We start from the raw sequence: 21,574 nt of genomic DNA, 5'->3' as shown, positions 1-21,574 counted from the left end.
TGGATAAATCAGTTCTCCGTGCGTTTTTATTTGTTGTTTATTAAAGACGGCAATTGGCTCACTCACTGCTGATTCGCATTTTTGGCCTAAAAGTATGAACGCCGATGAAAGTCAGGTTGGTGTTAAGTGTGCTTTTTTATGTCACCATGTTCAATAATTAACATTTATTCAGTCGTAAAACGATATACGAGGATGGGCGTAGAGTGAAGATAAACTATACACGTAAAATTGATACAGGGCCCTAATCACGAAAGCTCGTAAATGAAAGCATGATACAGGACGAGGTGACGAGTAGCACCCGTCCCGTCCAGGTAGCGTGACTGGATTGAAGGATAGTTGCCTCCGTTCCGACGGCGAAGAGCCAGTTTCGTAACTTACTGCTTAGTACATGGCGAGTAGAGAGCGCACTGACGTGCAAAACCATGACAACTCAATTGGGCAGGGTGACGTCCTCCGATCGAACCCAGATAACGCTCACGCTCACCACTCGCAATCACCACTCGCACTCACTTGCTCTCACGCTCCCCACACGCCATCACCACACGCCCTCACTTCCGATGACCACTCGCCGTCACCACTCGTACTCACCCACACTCCCCGCTCGCCGTCACCACTTCTTCCTCGCGCTCACGCTCACAACTCGCCATCACCATTCGCACACACTCGCACTCACGCTCACCACTCGTGCTCACTCGCGCTCACGATCACCACTCGCCATCACCATTCGCACTCCCGCTCCCGCTCACAACCCGCGGTCATCACTCGCACTCATCCGCGCTCAGGCTCCCTAGTCGCAGTCACCACTCGCACTGACTCGCGCTCCCGCTCCCTACTCGCAGTCACCATTTGCTCCCACTCGCGGTCACGCTCGCCGTCACCACTCGCACTCACCCGCGCTCACGCTCACTACTCACGGTCACCATTTGCTCACTCGCGCTCAGGCTCACCACTCGTTGTCACCAATCGCACTCACTCTCGCTCACGCTCACCACTCGTAATCACCACTCGACTCACTAGCGCTCACGCCCACCTGCTCTCACTCGCGCTCAGGCTCACCACTCGCCCTCACACTCACTCGTGCTCACGCTCCCCACTTGCATTCACCACTTGCTCCCACTCGCGGTCACGCTCACCCCTCGCCGTCACTCCTCGCACTCACTCGCGCTCACGCTCACCTCTCTCACTCACTAGCGCTCACGCTCACCACTCGTAATCACCACTCGCACGCACTCGCACTCACGCTCACTGCTCACCGTCACCGCTTGCTCTCATCGAGCTCAGGCTCACCACTCGCCGTCGCCACTCGCACTCACTCGCGCTCACCACTCGCATCCTCCAATCACAGGCACTCGCTCTGGCGTTCACCACTGACATCCCCCACTTACACTCACTACTCACAACCGCCACTAATTCATATTCGCTTTCCCACTCATTTTGCTTCTGTCTTTAAAGCATGAGAATTTTAACTTCGCTTCATGTTTGTAGACCATATGAATAATTTCATTTTGTGTAAATCTTCAGTGAGGGCACATTGAGACCTACACGAAAATGATACCAATACGTCAAGCGAGGAAAATAATTTTGTTGTTTTGCCAGCGTAGCTCTACATTGGCTGTGAGGCATGTGTGTGGATGTTAGGCTAAGGAATAACTTCGTGCGCATTGGGATAAAAGGGCTTTTTATTTCCAATAGAAGAGCAGATAGGAGGTAGGGGGTGGTCGCACAGAAAGCGGAGGGTGAAGCTTTTTCTATCATTTACAGTATGAGCGAGCCCCTAAATGAACCGTTGGGCTTCTCCAGCCACAAAAAGCCGCCAGTGCAGTGAGGTCGCCACTCGGACCAATTACCACCACAGGCACGGCGCGTCTGGCGCGGTTACCAGGTGTCACACCCAGCACGGGTAAACAGTTTACGGCAAAGCTCCCCGTGAGGCTTTGAAAATTATTTTACTATTGTTGGTTGCAGTAGTGACTGCTCCTGCGACGGAGGGCTTCTTACTAGGTGGGGCGAGGTTCGTTGGCGCCACGAAACGTTCGCTGATTTTCCACAAGCTCCCTAGAACAGAGCGAACGCGGGTTTTTTTCGTCGCGAATCGTAGCGTCGGCACTCCGAAAGGCGCCTCCGCGCCGTGGCAGCAGTTACTTTACGTGGGCTCTCCTGCATCGGCTAGCTTCCCGAGGTAAGTTTATTCTATGTGCATGACGGGAGAAGGCAACAGTTCATCGCGTACGACTGCGTGCTGCGCTAACCTGCAGACCTTCGTCGACAGAGTTTCTGGATGGCAAAGCCGTCCGTGTGTCTAGACAAGGGGGCAGTATTGCTAAAAAAATGTGGTTGGTTCCTCTGTCATAGGAATCAGTAAAACACGAAAGTGAAATGTGCAGGTGCAGCGAAATCTGCAGCTGAGCATGATTTGCGGGTCGGCCGCTGTCTTGTGGGTGTGTTTGGCGAGCGACGTCCTGCTGGCTGGTTGCTTCGGCAAAGGTGTACAGGCGTCATTTCCTTGACGGATATGACGTCAATGAAACCTTGGTGTATCCCGGCATAAAATACTTTCGTGTTAAAATATAAAAGCATAAAAACGAACAACCATAAGTGTAACGCACTCTTTCGTTAGAACGGTTGCTTCCCCGCAATAACACCCTGTGGGAAGGGGTGCACCCTTTACAAGCCGCTTGTTTCGTTGTACTGACGTCACTTCCGTGACGGATATGACGTCACTTAAATGTTTGTGTATCCGGGAATAGAACACTTCGTGTTAAATGGTTGGGGGAGGGGGGTGAGGTGAGAGTGCGGGGAAGCTTGTATGCGAAAGCTTGGCTTGCAGTGAACAAGCGCTTTTTCGAAAGTGAGGCCGAGTCGCCGATGGCGACGGAATCAAAAGACAGAATAAGCGAAGGGTGGGGTGAAAGCAGGCGCCGGCGCGTAGGCGCCGCCGAAGTAAAAAAAAATCGTAAAGCGTAAGAGGTGGTGAGGTTCCGCGCGACAAATTGCAACGCCACGGAGCCGTGGTTTCACGAGGAATCGAGACAGACTTCGGACAGAATTGCAGTAGGCACGCTGCTCATAAATATACCGTGCTTGTAATCAACCAAGCCATTTTAAAAATGCTGTTTTATTGTTAAATTTCAGGATATGACTTACTAAAGTTTGAACTTCTGGCTGGTTGGCTTTAGTGCATATTTTTGCATATATTAAAAAAGAAACAGCAACGTGTAGAAGACAAAGCGCTGTATTTTGAGGAAAACATATGTAATTCCATTCCCTATTCATTGCAGCATCAATGCTGCGCACTAAACACCACAGCGACTAGCTTTGTGTAGTAGCGGCAGCCGCGGTGGTCATGGATGTCTCGAGTCGCGGAAAGCCAGTAAGTCAACGGTCGATGACGTCCACGTGTCACGCAAACAAGAAGCTCTCGTCACGTGAAGCAGAACTTCAATAAATCGTTTCTCTTTCACAGGCACATATTGGCGTTTGGCAGTCACGCCGACAATTGCGGCAAACCAACTTCTGGTCACATCGTGCGAAACATATTGAGTTCAATAAAAGTATGCAGCAAAGTTCAGAAAGAAAAATTTCGGAACATATTTTATCGCCTATCCGCATGCACTGCGAAAACGACAGAATTCTGCCAACTTCTTATCGCGACAGCAGCGTCTTGCACATGTCATAAAATGTAGAAAGGGCATTGGAATTTATTCACACATTATAAATTCACAAGTACAGCAGGGTTGGTGGTTTCCGAGTATCCGCGCAAAATACAAAAATGCTGATGACAACTCAATCATTGTAATTGTCGTTACCACGTCCATCAGTAAACTTCAGTGTTCACAATTACTGCCCTTCATAGGAACGTACACAGTAAAATAGCAATAAAACGCCGAAACGCGAACGAAGCGCAAAAAAAAAAAATATTTATGAACACCGCAAGTGCCTTTTCGCCTTTAGTGGGGCAATAAAAGTGCGGATTTGGTTGCTAATTTTCGGTGGGCGGTCGGGGAAAAAAAACAGCGTGTAATGCGAAGGGTTACAACTTCGGTGACAGTGCGAAATGCGTCAGTTTAGTCGCTGTGAACACTGTGCTCCCATCCAACAAGCACCAGGAACTACGACACCATACCGCGGTGCTTCCTAATGCTTCCATCGCAGCGCGCAGTGGTTGCAAAGTACATTCGCTCTGTTCCCACGACGTTGCCGACACCAATTCCGACACAAAACTCTAGGAGCCCGAAACATCATTTTGCGTGAGTGTGCGCAGCAGGCCCTACATGAGTCATGACACGGAAAGGTATCAGTGCACTATGGCGTCAGACGTTCATCCCAATTCTATTCCTTAATGAACCCGACACCGGACAGTTACGTCCACTGTGCCCCATAGTATGAGTGCAGTGACGGCACATTCCTAGAGTTAAATGCAATCGTGCCATTAACTAGTGGCTGTGCGTGCGAGTGGATAACGCCAACAGCAACCACCACAGCGAGCGGCTCCTGCGACGAATAGCCGACAGCGAGTACGCGCGCAAGAGTGGTGCGCGGTAAGCCGCGCACATCGCGCAAGTAGCGCGAGTGCACTCGCCACTCGCGAGTGGTGAACGGGGCTTGTCGCCAGTGGCGCTCGCACTCACCAGCCCAACACAATAGTGAGGATCACTCATCACTCACTCGTGAGTGGTGAGGGGGTGTGTGTGAGGCACTCGGTAGTGAGCCTGCCGACCTATGCAAGCAAGAGCACTCTCACTGAATCAGTCGCCCTACCGACTCGTAAGCAACCACCGACGGTTCTGTAGCAATGACTGGCCGCCGTTTGCGGAGCTTGTAAAGACACGCATTCAGCCGAACCCCCATATGCACTTGTTCTTCGGCGGCTTCAACGGTGACCCATGGGCATCAAGAGGCTGCGACGGCGAGTTGCCGACATTAAAGAGTCCTATTGTCCTGGCTTCACCGTAACACATAGGACTTCTCTGCAATGCTCACAACTTCGACGCAGTTACCGAAGTGAGTCGCATGCACAGGGGAACACGCGAATCACTTCGCGCTGATATGTAACGCTTACCACTTCCTGACATTTATTCACTTATCAAAAAAAAAAAAACCCAATAGCCGGTTTTCTTCCTGTTCTGTCTTTATCCTTCTGCTTTCTCTTTTGTTTTCTCCTTTTCGTATATAACGTAACGATTTATAGACCTACCAGCACTTCGTGGTGTTCGAGTGTGAACGGCAATCGCTGAAATGGAAAGAGCGTAAACAGGAGACAACAAGCTGTTTCGCTGCTTCCAATGAGTGTTTGCACTAATAACAAGAGATCCGTCAAGCGTTCGAAAACTACAAATCCTGGGTTAATAACAGCGACTGAGGTCAAGGATTCAGTGGCAGAACGGTAGGACAAATTGTGCCTATCCCTTGGTTGCCTGGGCCCTCCCCTGATTTAATCGTTCGTACAATTACTGAAGACCCACACAAGGCGAAAACCAGGTTGTTGATATCGATAGTTAACAAAATTCATATGACTAATGTCCCTCTTTTCTGCAACAGGTGCTTTTTTGCAAGTTACAAATAGAGATTTGAAAGGAAGGTACCGCGCCAACCGAGAAATTTCCCAAATAACAATTCTTTTTGTCGAAGCTAGTAAAAGTTGACGGGTGGGCCCACTAAACGCAACAAACTTGATTGCGAACAAAAAAAAACCGTTTTTTTTTTCAAATGCGTCGCACAAGTTTATTTTTGGGTGGGTAAATGTTTCAAAACTGCGCGCACAGTCAAGCCTTGAAGAAGGTAACTGAAATATGACTACATCGCAACACAGCACGAGGTCACCGTAAGTTCCGGGACCCTATTCTCGACTTCCTAAATTCACGGGGTTGTTGCCATGTTTTTTGAGTGAGCAAAACGTAAGCAATTAGTCACGTGATGCACGTATAGCTATGGCGACATGCAGTGTAATTCGACACTTGGCTTATAAAAATCACAAGGCCGCGGCGGCCGCTTTTCTGATGGAGGCGAAAAGCAAAAACGCCCGTGTGTACGAGATTTCGGCGCACGTTAAAGATCCCCAGGTGGTCAAAATTAAACCGGAGCCCTCCACTACGGCGCGCCTCATCGCCTGCGTTGCGTCGGCGCGTTAAACCCCACAATCAATCTATAAAAATCACAACCAAGCTATCAAATATTGCGCATAGAATATATAAGAACACTTGGCATGCGTTATAAAAATTATCACGGCAGCGGAGGATGGCGAGAGAAACACATTTCTTTAGGTCAAAATTGGCGTCAACACCACAAGGCCATTAAGTAACGTTGATCCAAAAGCCAGCGAAAGGCGTGTGTTGAGCTAAAGAACATCACATAATGTTTTTTATCGTGTATACCTTCTCCCTTTCAGTCGCTTTTAGTAACATCGTTGAGCTCTCTGCTTCAAAGCAAGTTTCGTTGCGTTATCACCTTCCGGCTATCACCTCCGAAACCATATCGTCTGGCAGCAGCTATGTTACGAGTTTATGGCGTGATCACAGAAAAATACGGTCATGACCATCGGTTGTAAGACGCCGTGAAGAAAGCGAAACGCTATGCCTGATGACGGCGGAGCGTACCGATGCCGCCGATTCACTCATTCGTCAAGCTGGAATTCAATCAGCGCAGTAATAAATAAAATAGTCAATTTTCTTTGTTATTTTCTCTTGAAATTCATCACGTGACCCACCAGCTTACTAAGAGACGTGTGGACAAATTTCATGCGTTGGGATCTTTACAACGGAGAGGCTTGTAGTGCCCTCTTATGTTACTGTTACGCTAAACAAATATTTGCTATTTTATTCCACACACAAAAACAAAATACGGGAAGGTAGTATTTTTATGCGCCGTTACCACCGACTTTGAAACAGTCAAAGCTATTAATTTTTTCCCGTAGAAAACTGTTTTAAACCGCTCTTCGTGCGAAACTGCGCCTATTGCAAATTCACGGTGATTTCACGGAGCCGAGCGTCGGTGGAATTTTGTGTCCTATTTCACGGCGACAGCAGTTGCCATTTAAAGCTGTTACGTGACATTGCGCCACCTTTACGCAGGCTTAAGTTGCTAATGTGTGACGGTAGCGCAACTGCTTATTTCACGTCACGCCTTCTCAGCCAATCACAGAGAAGGCGTGGCACACACGCCGTATTGTTTTTGAATAGCAAATGCAGGCCTACGCTGTAATGTCCACTGCATTCCGCCAAGTTTTTCGTGAAATTCTGCGCTTTCAGTAGAGAGACGTTAGGCAAAATTTAGAACTCGTGCCCGTAACGTCATGAAACGTCAAAATGACGAAAGCGCACACAACCGATTCCGGAAGCACGTGATCAAATATGAAATATAATCAGAGAAAGCTTGCGGCGAATTCACAGTTCATGGTGAATTTACGGCGTCGAGAATAGGGCCCCAGTGTCAGTTTCCTCAGAATTTCGCTACGTGTACAGCGAAAGCTGCAGCGCGAGCTCTTATCGTCATTCGCAACGTCGGCACCAATATTTTGCGGCACTCAGCAGAAGGTGAACACCTCTTCATTGCCGCCAATCAATGACCCCGCTCGTTCCGCCACTTTAGAGGCCTGCTCAGATCGGCTTCATTAATTCGTTCCGTCTTTAGCCGCGAAATCGGCATTTTCACTCCTGAGAAGTGGTTCATAATAGCGGCGTTGGCAGCGCGCAGAAGTCTTTGCAAGTCCGTCGTGGGCGTCGTTGCTAAGCCAGCTCAGCGACGGAACTGCACGGTTGTATGGCAGAAATCCTTTAAATGTTGAAACGCCGCATCATCATTGAACCAGATGCTGGGGTGCCGTTTAATGCTCCAGATAATTTCATTCACCCCTTCGGCAGCCACTTCAGTTTCGTGCGCCCGATATCTGCCACCGTCAGCTACCTACAAGGCAGCAATGAACTACCGTATGCACCTGACCACGTATTTATCAGCGCTCTTTAGTAGTTTTTAGTTAAGGACAGCATCACGTAGTGCGGATACGTCTAATAAGAAGCGGTCTCATAAATCATAAGAAGGGCCGAAGAATAAACGCCTTTCACAAAGTCCGCTATCAAGGGACCGTTCATGGCATATAGATCAGAAGGACTTACCGCTTTTTAAATGCTCCCCTAAGGAGGTCGACATCACTGCGCAGAAACACGGGATGGGCACATGCAAGACAAAACCAAGCTTGCACTCGATGTTTGTTCCTTTTAGATTGCTGAGGACGTGAATAAGAGTTCACCCGGCAATAAAGCCGGTTGAAAGCTTGGAACACGCCAGCGGACAATGCCACACGAAAATGCAATGCGAACTGTGTGGTGCCCGAACTAAACTGAATTGTACTTTGGCTCATCGAGGAACATTCCCTGCCTTCTGGCTGAAAATTGCCACCTCTCAGGAACCCAGTTCAAATTTTCAAATTTATTCAAAAAGTACAAGGTTGTACAAGTAAGTGGAATCTCGTTGATTCGATTCGGCATATTACGTTTTCCGGCATAATACGTTTTTCTTGGAGTTCCCGGCCAACGCCCCTTAGGAATAATGCATTTTTGTGCGTTTATTACGACCACATTTTTGCGGAAAATTGATTAATACTATCGCAAAAGCGGATCTGGACCGCTTAGCACTCCTACGTTTATTCTTCGGCATACTCGCTCAAACCGCAATCCGACAAGCCACGACCTGCAGTTTGCAGAGACGCCGAGGGAGCGGAAGAGCCGGTTCTGCGGCAAAAACATTACTGCAATGCGTGGCCCTATCGTGGAAAGCTGACGATAAGTCAGGCGATGCACCCCGCCATGTAGCAAATCGTGTCACAACCACGGAAGAAGGCGCGCAATGCTCGCAGCAGGTGCGACTTCCCTTCCCGACTTTTTGCCTTTTGATATGCGCGGGTGTGTTTCCATGCTTGTGACAACGTCAAAGAAATGCAAGGCGCAAGTGGAAATTGTATGCCAATTCGAAAAGAACCTGAAGCGGAAGATCGTGGAATTGGCAAGAGAGCTCGCTTTGCCAGTGCCACCGCTCAACACTATTGTCCGTTAGCAAGAATAACTTCTAAAGATCCCTCAAGTTTTTGTACCTGGTCTAAAACGAACCCGAGGTACGAAGCATCAGTAAAAGGAAAACATCCTGCTAACATGGTTCAAGGAAGTTAGAGGGGCAGGAGTAAACTTCGACGGGTCAGTCCTACGCGGGTATTCAAAACTTTCAAGCATCCAGAGGCTACCTTCACCGATTTACGGCACGACACGGATTGTCGTACTAGGCAGTGTTTGCCAAAGTGACAAATACCAGGAGCTTCTTTTTGGACATTTTAGAAAAATTTACTCCTGGACATTTAAAAGAAGACAGGGTCGCACAATTTGAGCATTTACTTGCATGTTGCTCCTTAAAAGTGAGTTGCTGACGTAGCATGCATAATTTTCTTCCTTTTTAAAAAATCTATTTGGATAATACGATTTTCGGATAATACGTTTTATTTTCCGGTTTCCGTGAAAAACGTATCAACGAGATTTCACGGTAAAACCATTGCATTAAAGTGATATTTCGCATAGAGCGAGGAGCCCACTTGGAAATCAATGGTTTAAAAATACTTTCCAGGACTATGAATATTGTTTGTGTAATCCTTTTTCAAACTTTATTCCTTATACATTTCAGTGGGACAGTTTCCATGGCTGTGGGGCTTGGTGGCGGTACGCGCTAAACTTAAAACTATGCACACAGCAAACTTTTGCCCCCAGTATTAGCTGTTGAAAAATACTTTGCATTCCGTTGAATAACTCTCGAGTAATTGCTACTAAAAGAACTGCGATGAGCCGGGAGGTTACACCGTAAACACATTTTTCTAGCGCAACTACGAAGTGCCACGACCCCACCGCATTGTTACAAACAATGTCAGGATATTAGAATTACTGCAGCAGCTCTGAATATGTGCTTTCCCTAGCACAGCCCCTTATAAGCATGGCTGCGAGAGGGTCGCTGGAGAGCCAGAGTGCCAGGGCCTTGCATGGTTTGTCGAGGATCGCAACGGATCGCCAGAAAGTACCGAGAAGGTTTGATTTGACTAGCGCAGCCACAGCTGTCGGTACCTTTGAACTACGTCGACACGTTGCTGTAACTCTGTGCGCATTGTTTTTTTTTTTAATTTTTGTCTGGTAGAGATGTTGTCCTGTTCCCGTTTCATTCGTTTGCAAGAGATTTTAGTAATGTCTGGCGTTTTTCTGTGACCACGCCAAAGCTAAGCAGCACCAACTATGGCTCATTGGGAAGGTTTGCGACTGAAAATAAGCGCGTCTCTGAAGTTTGCCTGTGGGGACGAAAAAAAAAATACTTGTGTACCCAACACACGTAGCATAAAAGCCATCGGTAGAGTGTGCGCACAAAAATATCTCCTCTTCTGACATCCTCCTCTCCTCTCTTCCATCAACGTGCCGCTTGATCCGCCAGTGATTGAGTCACTGTAATCCTTACCTTTCGCACCCCCTTCACTTTTCTTTCGATAGCTGACTCCCGTTCGACATCTTCTGCTGCCCGTGTCACTGAACCCTTCTCAAGGATACGCGGCTGACTGGGGAGCCTTGCGCACGAGGGAGCAGCGAGCACGTCCACGTTCAAGTGGGACCCGCCGCGGTGGCTCAGTGGCTAAGGCGTTGCGCTGCTGAGCACGAGGTCGCGGGTTCGATTCCCGGCCGCGGCGGCCGCTTTTCTGATGGAGGCGAAAAGCAAAAACGCCCGTGTGTACGAGATTTCGGCGCACGATAAAGATCCCCAGGTGGTCAAAATTAATCCGGAGCCCTCCACTACGGTGCGCCTCATCGCCTGCGTTGCGTCGGCGCGTTAAACCCCACAATCAATCAAATCAACGTTCAAGTGGGATAATCCCATCATGCTGGTTTGCTGATTACTGACTGAAGGGAGGCCAAACCCTGTGGCGCCAAAATCCAGCGCCCTGGGCCCAATTGGCGTAACGTGCGCAGTAACAAACAGCGTAATATATGCGTTGAATAAAATTGCCTCCGAGGGCTCTCTTTAGACAAGTGCCTTAACTCATTTACAGAAGCGTATAAGGAGCGCGTAACGGTGACAGCTAGAGGCAGTAAACCACCTCGCTGGTCTGCTCTCATTTAGGCTCTCAAAAACACGCGCCCTGGTTCATGAAAAATCATTGCGCCGCCAAGGTGATGGCTAATAGGCATACGATCTCCAAAATGGGACGAGTGCTTTTAACAGCGAAGCTGTTTAGCAAATAGTTCGAGTTTGGTGTCCGCAGTTGAAAACACCACGAAAATGCCGAGTGCCCGTGAGCGCGCGCACGTGAGCGCGTGCCCCCCGGCGATCGCGAAGATTCTCGGGCCCACGTTTGCTAATCGAAGCATGCCCACTTAGGGAGATTGTCCAACATTACGGCGACCGCCTGGCCGTTAAATTAAATGCCGAGCGTGCGTCTGTGCATGCTTCCTGGGACCGCCCAGCGTCCCCGGCGCACGTTTATCAAGCCAAGGATACCCACTTAGAGAGATTGGTCAAGATTGCGGCGACCGCCCGGCAGTTAAATTTAAAAAAAAATAAAGAAAATGCCGAGCGCACGTGTGTGCGTGCCTCCAGGCGACCGCATACTCACCTAGGGAGATTGCGCAAGATCGAAAAAAAAAAAAAAAGAAAACTCCAGCGTTCGCCGTAATCGTGGCAACACTTGCTCGGAGCAAGAAAGACACGTCATAGCGTCGCCCTTCCAAGGTGATGTCCAATGATTATCACTTCAAAAAAAAATGAATAAAGCTCACACTTAAAGCAACGATCACGGAGTAAAGGTCGTCGAGGCAGCGGAGAAGAAGCATATCGGCTGCAGTCGGGGTCTCATACCGTCGTGATGGTGGTGAAGGTTGCCTACATTTTCGCTACCTTCAAGTCATGCGGGTTAGTGTGAGCTGTCTTCATTTTTTTGTTGCTGGCTTAAATAAGTAGCGTACAACGTGGTCAACTTCCAGCATAATCCTGTCATAGAAGAACTGTGGCTTCTCTGAGCTGGCTGCATAAAGAATATTTGTAGAGCGATAGCTTTCTTTGTGCGATAGATGGCATTCTGTCGAAAAACTAACGCGTTTCCCCCCCTAGACCGGTCGGGTGGCCGAAAAGCTATGATAAGATCTCATGGACACACGGTGCTTGCGTGAAACCGGGCTTCCATTGCGTCAGGACGGTTACTTCAAAATCGTGAAAATTAAACGGTTCTAGGTAAGACAATAGACGCATCGATCATGCACTAGCACAATAGCATACGTTTATCTCATAAACAACGCATCGGTATACATTTAAATCATTCGCAGATGCGTTTACTAGTTAGTGTGAAAAAAATCACCGATTGGTTTCAGTCTTTAGATTTGGGTCTTTGAAGGTTAGACGATCGATGGGACCCATTTTCAGCGAAGGGTGGACGCACTTTTAGCGGAAGTTGTGACACACATTTGACGCAGTTTTAGTGTGACAAAGCTTTCGCGCTTCGGTCAACTGTCTTTAGGAAGGTATGGTAAAGATTTTTTTTTTTTCCGGGCTCAGTTGAAATCGGAGTTATAGCACGCTCGGAATATTTCGGCTCGGTTATGTCCACAATAGTTGAGGGAAGTATAACGCCTCTGTATCGGTTCAAGGCTCTGGTTTCGGATCTTCTTGCTCGTGTCAGTTGCTCCACACCTGGTGCGGCGGGTATGCAGCCTCCGGAAGTTCGCCTCACGGGTATCGGACGACGCAAACAGGTGGCGAGGGTCTCATTAAAATTTTCCTTAATTAATTTTGTGTCCTACTGGGCCAAGAATCACACCGGAGGCAACTGTTGCCTTTTGTATCCTGCGAAACCGCACCTCTACGTTGTTCTCCGCTTTCCAGCAGAATGGGAAGCGTCCGCTGTTCACGTTGTCCTGGTAAGAGCACGTCCATCTATCTGGTTTCAGGCACCCGGTGGCAGATGCGAGAGCTATGGAGATATGCGTGGCTTCACAACCGAGTCAAGGCGCACGTAGCCAGTTTGTACACAGCCTCCCGACGCCGTGGTGTACCACGTGTTAATGCAGCAGCCCACGCTATTAACCTGCAAGGGGAATCTATTTAGTATGTTTTCCTAATTCGTTTCCGCGTCCATCGATTCTGGAGGAGGGTGCGTTCAAACATCTCTTTCTATAAAACTGGAGCGATAGCTTCTTTGGTAAACTTTTTTTCTTCGCCTATGCAGGGTTCTGGTGATTCTGTTTTCTACCAGGATTTTGTTTTTGTTTTTGTATATGTTAGAGTGTGTGTGATCACAGGGAAGCGCTAGCATCGCATTAGGCGGTAGACAAGGCCGCGAGGGAAAGGGGTGTTATGGGCTCAAAAACATAAGAATCTGGTTCGAGTGGTATATTTCTCTCTCTTTCTCTCTCTCTGTCGTCTCTGTCGATATATATATATATATATATATATATATATATATATATATATATATATATATATATATATAAGGTTAGTAGAGACAGAGACAAACGAGAAAGACGTAGAAAATAAAAATAAGTTTACCGACGTTTCAGGGAGAGGACTCCCTTTCTTGAAGAAAGGGAGTCCGAAGAAAGGGAGTCCTCTCCCTGAAACGTCAGTAAACTTATTTTTATTTTCTACGTCTTTCTCGTTTGTCTCTGTCTCTACTAACCTTATTTTTTTCGCGCTCTGTGTGAGTTTTTATCTTTTCAGACTATATATATATATATATATATATATATATATATATATATATATATATATATATATATATATATACAAAAAAAGGACACTTTCAACAAAGTAAAAGCACGATTGCTGCCAACGTTTAACAAAGAGACTTGCTTTCGTCAGGGCCCTGACGAAAGCAAGTCTCTTTGCTGAAACGTTGGCAACAATCGTGCTTTTACCTTGTTGAAAGTTTCCTTTTATTGTGTTCTCTACCATCTTCAAAAGTTCAACTGCTCCCTATATATATATATATATATATACATATAGGGAGAGAGAGAGAGAAAGAGAGAGAGAGAGAGAGAGAGAGAGAGAGAGAGAGAGAGAGAGAGAGAGAGAGAGAAAACAGTCCCGCCGGCCGGTAGCGTAGTGGTCATCGCACCAGACGCGTATTCTGGAGGTCGTGGGTTCGGATCCCACCCGGCGGGCATTTTTTCTCCGCTTTCTTTTGGTCTTTCCAAATTCTTTATCTGTTTCAATGACCTACCACATGCTCCCCTTTGCTTTCCGAGGTTTTCTTTACTGCCAACCATTATGTCTCTCTTTCCCTCTCTCTCTCTCTCTCTCTCTCTCTCTCTCTATATATATATATATATATATATATATATATATATATATATATATATATATATATATATATATATATAGGGAGCAATAAACCTTGGAAGATAGTAGAGAATACAAGAAAAGAAAACTTCGAACAAGGTAGAAACCTTGCTTTTGCCAAAGAAACGTTTCAGCAAAGAGACCTGTTTTCGTCAGGGCAACCTCTCGCCTGGCTGGCACGCTTTACAAAGGGGTAGGGGCCCAGGTGCGAGGAGAGAAGGAAGTGGAATTGAGAAAGGGGATTGGTTTGGGAGTATGTAGGGGGATATATTGAGGGGGAAAGAAGGTTGCATAGCTTGAGGCGCGAAGTCGGTAAGAGGGAAGTCAGCCGGAGGTTGATATTCGGAAAATTATTGGAGAGAAACGATCCGAAGGTGTTTGCGGCCCCGCCGCGCGGCCTACCGAAAGGTTATCAGTAACGCCGGAAGCAGAAGAGGCGGTGAGAGGAGACCTTATCAGAAGCTATCTGCAAGCTTCAGGCAAAAAAACAGGTAGAGAAGGGGGAGGATAACTAGGTCCAGGAAGAAAAAAAAGGGAGGAAAAACACACACATGCAACCACACACAGACAACACACGCAACTATCCTGGTTTCTACCTTGTTGGAAGTTTCCTTATATATATATATATATATATATATATATATATATATATATATATATATATATATATATATAGTCCGGAAAGATAAAAACTCACACACAGCGCGAAAAAATAAGGTTAGTAGAGACAGAGACACACGAGAAAGACGTAGAAAAAATAAAAATAAGTTTACTAACGTTTCAGGAAGAGGACTTCCTGTCTTCAGAGTACAGAAAAAGTTGGTTTCAGGGTTATATATATACAGAAAAGGTAGCAAGGGCGAGGGCAAGGGAAGGGAGAGCTTGTACAATCAGACCATGGTGGCCAGCAAAGGAATGAGAGAAGTGAAAGAGGGAGGGAAAAGAGAAGAAAAAAAAATTAAAAAGGATAACAAGAACCCACAGTCATGAGGTACGAACATGAGAAAAAAAATCAAACAATAAAACAAACAAACAAACAAAAGCAAAATTCAAGGTAATTCCCCCTTCTCCTGTGGCAACAGGGGTGAAAGAGGGGTCAAAACAGGACATGGGCATGCACGTGCTTGACATGTGCAAAAAAATCAGTCTTGCGGAACGAAGAAGGTCCAAAGAAGATATGCCCATGCCCACAAAGGCCGAACATCTGCCCATACACACCCGTTCTAAGAATCAGGGTTTGGCTCCTGTTGCTGGGAGGCAAGGCTCGCGCCCAAAAGCAGTAGTACAGGCATATCTATATCTATCTATCTATCTATCTATCTATCTATCTATCTATCTATATATATATATATATATATATATATATATATATATATATATATATATATATATATATATATATATATATATATATATATATATATATGTGTGTGTGTGTGTGTGTGTGTGTGTGTATTTGTGTGTGTAAATCAGGGCGGCAAACCGGAACCGAACCGATATTTTTGTGGAGCTGCACCCGAACCCGAACCGTTAATTTTCCGACGCTGAACCCGAACCGGAACTGGACCGGAAGAATAAGTAATGGTTACTGGTTCACGATGAAACGGTCCGACCAATCGCGTTTGGTATAGCGCGGTCAATGTCATTTTGGGGATTTTTCTTCTGTACGTACAATTAGCTTCGTGATCGTCCACGGATTTTTACCCCTTAGATCAATAACAACACTATCAACGCCCTGTCTATTCGTGGTAGCATTTTAAAACAAGAAGTGCCCACCAATATTTAAATCGTGTGTTGCTGCTAATCGTTCGCAGAATATCCTACTCCCGCCCGCGTGCAGACCACATGAAACATATGCTTTGCGCTTCTACGCACAGGTCTCGCTGCGACTATACACGCATTGTACATCGGCACAAAATGAGCGGAAAAAACGAAAGAAGAGACTTTTGATAAGTATTTTGATAAATATTTTACCTTTTACACATAGCACAAGAAACGAAACTTTAAGATGCAGTTTTCCTTGACCCGTTATACTTTATTGACAGGGCAGAGGTCGCTTGTGTATTAGCCCGCCTAAATGGATGAATTGAACATTATTCTCGTCTGAAAGGGCAGGGCCTGGTGCGTTATTGGTCCCGAGGGGTTGCGACAAGACCATACCTTCCAACAACCTCCAGCACTCTTGCCATGGCACAAATTTGCATCGACGGGTCGGCACTGAACATCGCGCTGTCCCTCGTCTTTGAATTAGGTAATCGTAGACCGCTACAGCATTGATTGATTGTAGGGTTTAACGCGCCGACGCAATGCAGGCGATCAGGCGCGCCGTATTGGAGGGCTCCGAATTCATTTTGACCACCTGGGGACCTTTAAGGTGCGCGGAAAGCTCTACGCACGGGCGTTTTTGCTTTTCGCCTCCATCAGAAAAGCTCCCGCCGAGGCTGGGAATCGAACCCGCGACCTCGTGCTCTGTAGCGTAACGCCTTAGCCACAGAGCCACCACGGCGTGTTACCACTGGAACAAGGGTCCTCGCATCCGTACAAAATATGGGTTAAATATAATCATTCGGCGTTACATAAGGAGCATTCGGGTCGGAAAGCTCCTGGATAGATCCGTGATAGTTTATAGTAATTATACAATTTGCTGGTCTGCAGCTGCCTTCAGACGACTGGCTGAATTTTGCTGAGTGATCTATCGGGTGGAGAATATTTATATCTCTTGAGGCAACAGTGCATAGAGACCTCATGATACGTTTTCCTGCTCTCCTTGGCCGATCAGAGGGAGAAGTCACTTACTGCCTGCCTGAAGAAAAAAACTCGTGTACTAAAAAAAATGTGGATGTGCAGGTAGGTCTCCAGATTGCTGAACCGCACAACAGCGATCCCCGCCGCAAAAGTGCCTAACTGTTGGATTTTATAATTCCAGGAGATGCCGGGGGATACTCGGTACTTTCATACTGTGATATAAAAGTGCCTACTCTACTCTTGGTAAAGTGTCGTCCCACCAGTCCCCTTCCGTTTTTAGGTGAAGCCGGCTCTACAGAGGCTGTTACGTAAGAGAGCGGATGGAAAGAATGTTTACGCATTAGTAGACAACTGTCAGAATTTTATTATCATTTTTTGTGGATTGTTAGTGGTATAACGAGGCAGGTAGGTTTTTTTTCCCCAGGCATGAAAGCCAGCTCCATACTGAAGTCGCTTAAGCTCGTGGTCGCCGCTATTCCCCAGCTGCGGCTGCCGCATGCACGGTACGTCAAAGCAATCAACTCAACTGATTTACTCAAGCAATCAAGCATTCAATTGACAAAACCGATTTATCAGTGTGGTAACTGCCTGTTAGCAATGAAGAGGTACGGTGAAACAACATTCGAAGCACCACTAAATCTCAATGACCTCATTTTTAGCGGGGGCTTTGGTCGGCGGTTTTCAATCGCGCAAATGTGCCACTATGACGTCATAAGGGCTGGGCAACCAGGCGCCTGGACAACGGCAACTATTTCATTCATATTCCAGCTTATCTAGCCTAATTGTTTAAAGCTGCCATTAAGATCGGCATCATTGCCATTGGGACAAAGCCATCTTTTCAATCAACCAAACGTGTATTTTTGTGGTTAAGGTCCCTTTGAACTACAAAGTCAAATTTTTTCGAACGTAGTTATAATTGTTTTTTTTTTTTCGAACCAGTTCGGGAACCGGTGTTTTTTTTTTTTTCGGGGAGAGGGGAGAGGGGAGAAAAAGATTAGAGGAGCAAGCTATACTGTAAGGTGCACATACAAAAACGGACACAAAAGGAAGAAAAGGGCGAGGCGTTAAACCAATTAGATTAGCCAAGTCATCGGGACCTGCTCAGGCGCGCACCGCCATTCGCCTAATTGGCGCTCTTGCGATAACCGAACTCACTGCTTGTTACCTCCCCAACCTTCGTGCGTACCTTCTCCTCAGCTAGAAAAAAGCTATGAACGGCGCTGTGTTGATGGCGACCGCGCCAGCAGAGCCTGCAACAGTAGCCAGGGAAAGACAAAGCTGGAACGAAAACGACTCGGGCAGGAAGAATGCGGCAAAAGTGCTTCACCAGCGGGACAGAATAGAAGGAAAAAAGAAAGAAGGCACAAAGGAAATGGCATGCACGAATGCGATATCCCCACAACGGCGACTCGTTCGCTCCAGGGTGGCGGCGGGTGACCGAGTTATATAAGACCTGGCCGGCTATAAATAAGTGAACGTAAGCTAGCAGGGCACAAAAGAGAGCGACCAACGGATGAAAGAGAGGAGGGCAAAGTAAAGGGAGGCGTCAAAGTTAGGCACGCACAGATAATAGTGCCGATAGAAAAAAGCAACCGGAAACCCCCTTGAGGAGAGAAATAAATAAGTGTTCCTGCGCGTTTTATGCAACCGCGTTTGGGGGCGCCTAATCTGGACCGGCTGCTTGTAATAGATCGACCTCTATCGTCTGCTCCGTGCCGAAGGCGCTCCGGAGCGTCCAATAGCGCGCGTCGGGGCAGACGGCTGTATCTCAATTTTGCTTTTCGTGCATGTGTATCTCGTTTTGCTTTCTTGCTTCGGCCGGTCGACGAAGTGAACGAGAAGTGAACTCGCCGTGGATCTGTGTTTGTCGTGCTGTTGTGAGCAGTTTGCCATTTCTATTCCTGCCGCCACTGCTGGCCTGCCGGAGGGAGAAATCTGCGGCGGACTTTTCCTCCCAATCTCCCGCCGCTCTTTGCGAAACGAGCCCGTTTCGCACCGGCGTGCGTTGCGCGCAGTGCTCCCGTTTACGTAACTCCTTGCGGTGGAGGTGGCGCCATTCTCGGTCGCTGATACATCTCTTCGGCCGAGTTATCGCACCTTCCACTACAGCCGCCTTCATTCGCCTCTTTCGCGGTGGCTGGTATAGTCAGGAATTCCTACACTTTGAACACAGCGGAAGTCTATCACCAAAAGGAGAGTAAGCCAAGCATCGGTAGTGCGCTCTGCGGTTGCATACAGGATGCTCAAAACAAAAAGTGCCGGTGGATAGTTTCACAAAAACACCAAAGCTGGTGGAAATTACCCAAAGCAGTGCTTCCATTTTGTAAACAGGGCCTCCCCTGTTTTTGTTCTCTTTAGCACCTTGACCAATCGTCTTCATTTACTCCTCGCAAATCCAGCGACTACACAGTGGTCCAGTCACCTCATCCTTAACATTCCTGCTTCCTCACTGTACGTGCTAGACAATTCGTCTGTATAAAACATTTCTTCTACTATCGTTATCTCATCCATGTTCTTATTTGTGTTACCTCTTTCGTGCCTCTGTGCGGCTTTTCCTTTTCATTGTCCCGCCGGGGGTTAATGCTTGTTCAATGCTTGACATGCGGTAGGCACAAATGCCGGCGTTCGTGCTTTTGAATGAATCAACTTCGGCCACTCCGAAAATTTGATTTGGTCCTTCCTTCCTGGCTTTTTCATGTTTCTCCGTTTACAAACCAGTTCCTTCGTTTTCCGAGATAGTTTACATGTTTGTGTTTTGGGTTCCCGCCCTCCAACAGCTGCTGCTGATACTTTGACTAGAATAGCTTGACTTTCATTGAGTATTCAGTATTCATTCAGACTTTCTTCCTATACGGATATGACCGTGAACTGTTGTGAAGTGTTATTCGCAACTTCTTAGCCCTGTCCTTCACTGACTGCAAGCTTGTATCGTTTTTTTACTAGCCTCCGTTCTTTTCTCAGGTCTAGTCTAGTCCAGCTCCTCATCATTCTGTGATCATTGCTTTTGGCTTTGCCTACCACCTCAACATTTCGCACAATGCCTGGATCGGCACTTATAATAAAGTCTATTTCATTTTTAGTTCCATCGTTGGAGCTTCCACGTGTTCATTTAACTGCCGTTGTTTTCCTGATGAACGCAGCCATTATCCTCAAGTTATCTCTCTGGGCAAATCCAAGTAATACATCACGTCGTCTATTCCGACTGCCTATTCCAAAGTTTATCACTGCGCGTTCTCCTACCTTTGCGGTGAAGTATCCCGTTATATTAATGCACTACTATAATAATTACTATAACATTATTTATCTTATTCACTGCTGATTCGACGTCTTGGTAGGAACTGTCAACAGCGCCATCTCCGTAGCAAGACTATCAGAAATAGGCTTGTACCAGCTTTAACCTATAGCTCCGATTTACCATGATCATAATGGCCGCGACCCTATCACCAGCGCTGTTGAATTCTTCACCATTCGCTGTTATCTCTTTTTGGATCGAGCAACCTTCCTTCCTTTCTGCATCTTCTCGGTAGCACAGAAAGGCCCGCTATCCATTATCTGAAAGCCGTTAAGGGGTTTTTACAACCTAGTTACATCCCATGATCGCCTGCTTAACGCCTGAGAGCTCCTGTGATAGGACAGCTCAGCTACCCTCGCTCGACAGAGTGTCAGAAACTCTCAGTGATGGCCTGCCCCAACCCTGAGAGTAGCTCTTCTCAACGATAGAAAACACGAGTTCATATTATACTGAAAAACACACTAAAACATACTGCATACGGTTCTCCCATGAACAACGCCGACGCCGACGTTTTCGAAACTTTGTGGTTCCCTCTCTCTTTGTTCGGGTGGTAGTTACCAATCATTTTTGGGCTTCTAATTGTAAGGTTGTACTCGAGTTGTACGAACGCAGCCTCTCTTTGTTGGTCCTCGTTCTTGCACTCGGTACGCTATGGCACGAACACGTGTTTATGTCGCAAAAATATTTAATGAATGGCGGACGAAATGTTTGCTGCATCTTCCAAATTGTTACTAAAAAAGCTTTGCATTCGTACACCGTATAATCTACTAGACAATTTATTGAAAATATCGTATCCAAAAAATGTTCCTTGTATGCGTGCTTATCCGGTTTATTTGATATTCGCGTTCGGTTGATTAATTAATGAGGTTATGCGCCTCTTTGCCTTAATTTTTTTCGCTTCGTTCACTGCCCGGGCCCAATCCCACAAGCCCAAATCGCACTAAGTGGGTATACTTGGCATGACAAACGTGCGCTGCGGATGCTGAGCCGTCGCCGCGTGGCACGCGCATACGCGTGCTCGCATTTTCTTCGTATTTTTAACTGCGGACACCAAACTCTGACGATTCGCTAAACAGCTTCCTGTTAAAAAAACGCATGTGGGATTATCCGGGATCTAAACCCGGGTCTCCACCGCAGCAGCCTAACGCTCTACCACTGAGTTACCTTCGCTTTTTTTTCTTTACTGCATGGAAAACT

At 46.9% G+C, this 21,574-nt stretch overlaps 1 protein-coding gene and 1 non-coding gene across 2 annotated transcripts in view; one reads left to right on the top strand and one right to left on the bottom strand.

The window, feature by feature from the left end:
• The window catches only part of LOC144179557 (nose resistant to fluoxetine protein 6-like), a gene marked incomplete in the record, with an annotated part of 454,840 nt that overhangs the window by 290,996 nt on the left and 142,270 nt on the right, over positions 1–21,574 (bottom strand).
• On the top strand, positions 14,089–14,162 carry Trnat-cgu (transfer RNA threonine (anticodon CGU)). Its single transcript has one exon. It is a non-coding gene; the product is annotated as a tRNA-Thr (tRNA).

This window comes from Haemaphysalis longicornis, unplaced genomic scaffold (genome assembly GCF_048455015.1).
Source record: "Haemaphysalis longicornis isolate Haplotype H1 unplaced genomic scaffold, Haemaphysalis longicornis Haplotype H1 scaffold_1, whole genome shotgun sequence".
NCBI lineage: Eukaryota > Metazoa > Arthropoda > Arachnida > Ixodida > Ixodidae > Haemaphysalis > Haemaphysalis longicornis.
This window is presented reverse-complemented; position numbering and strand designations above follow the sequence as displayed.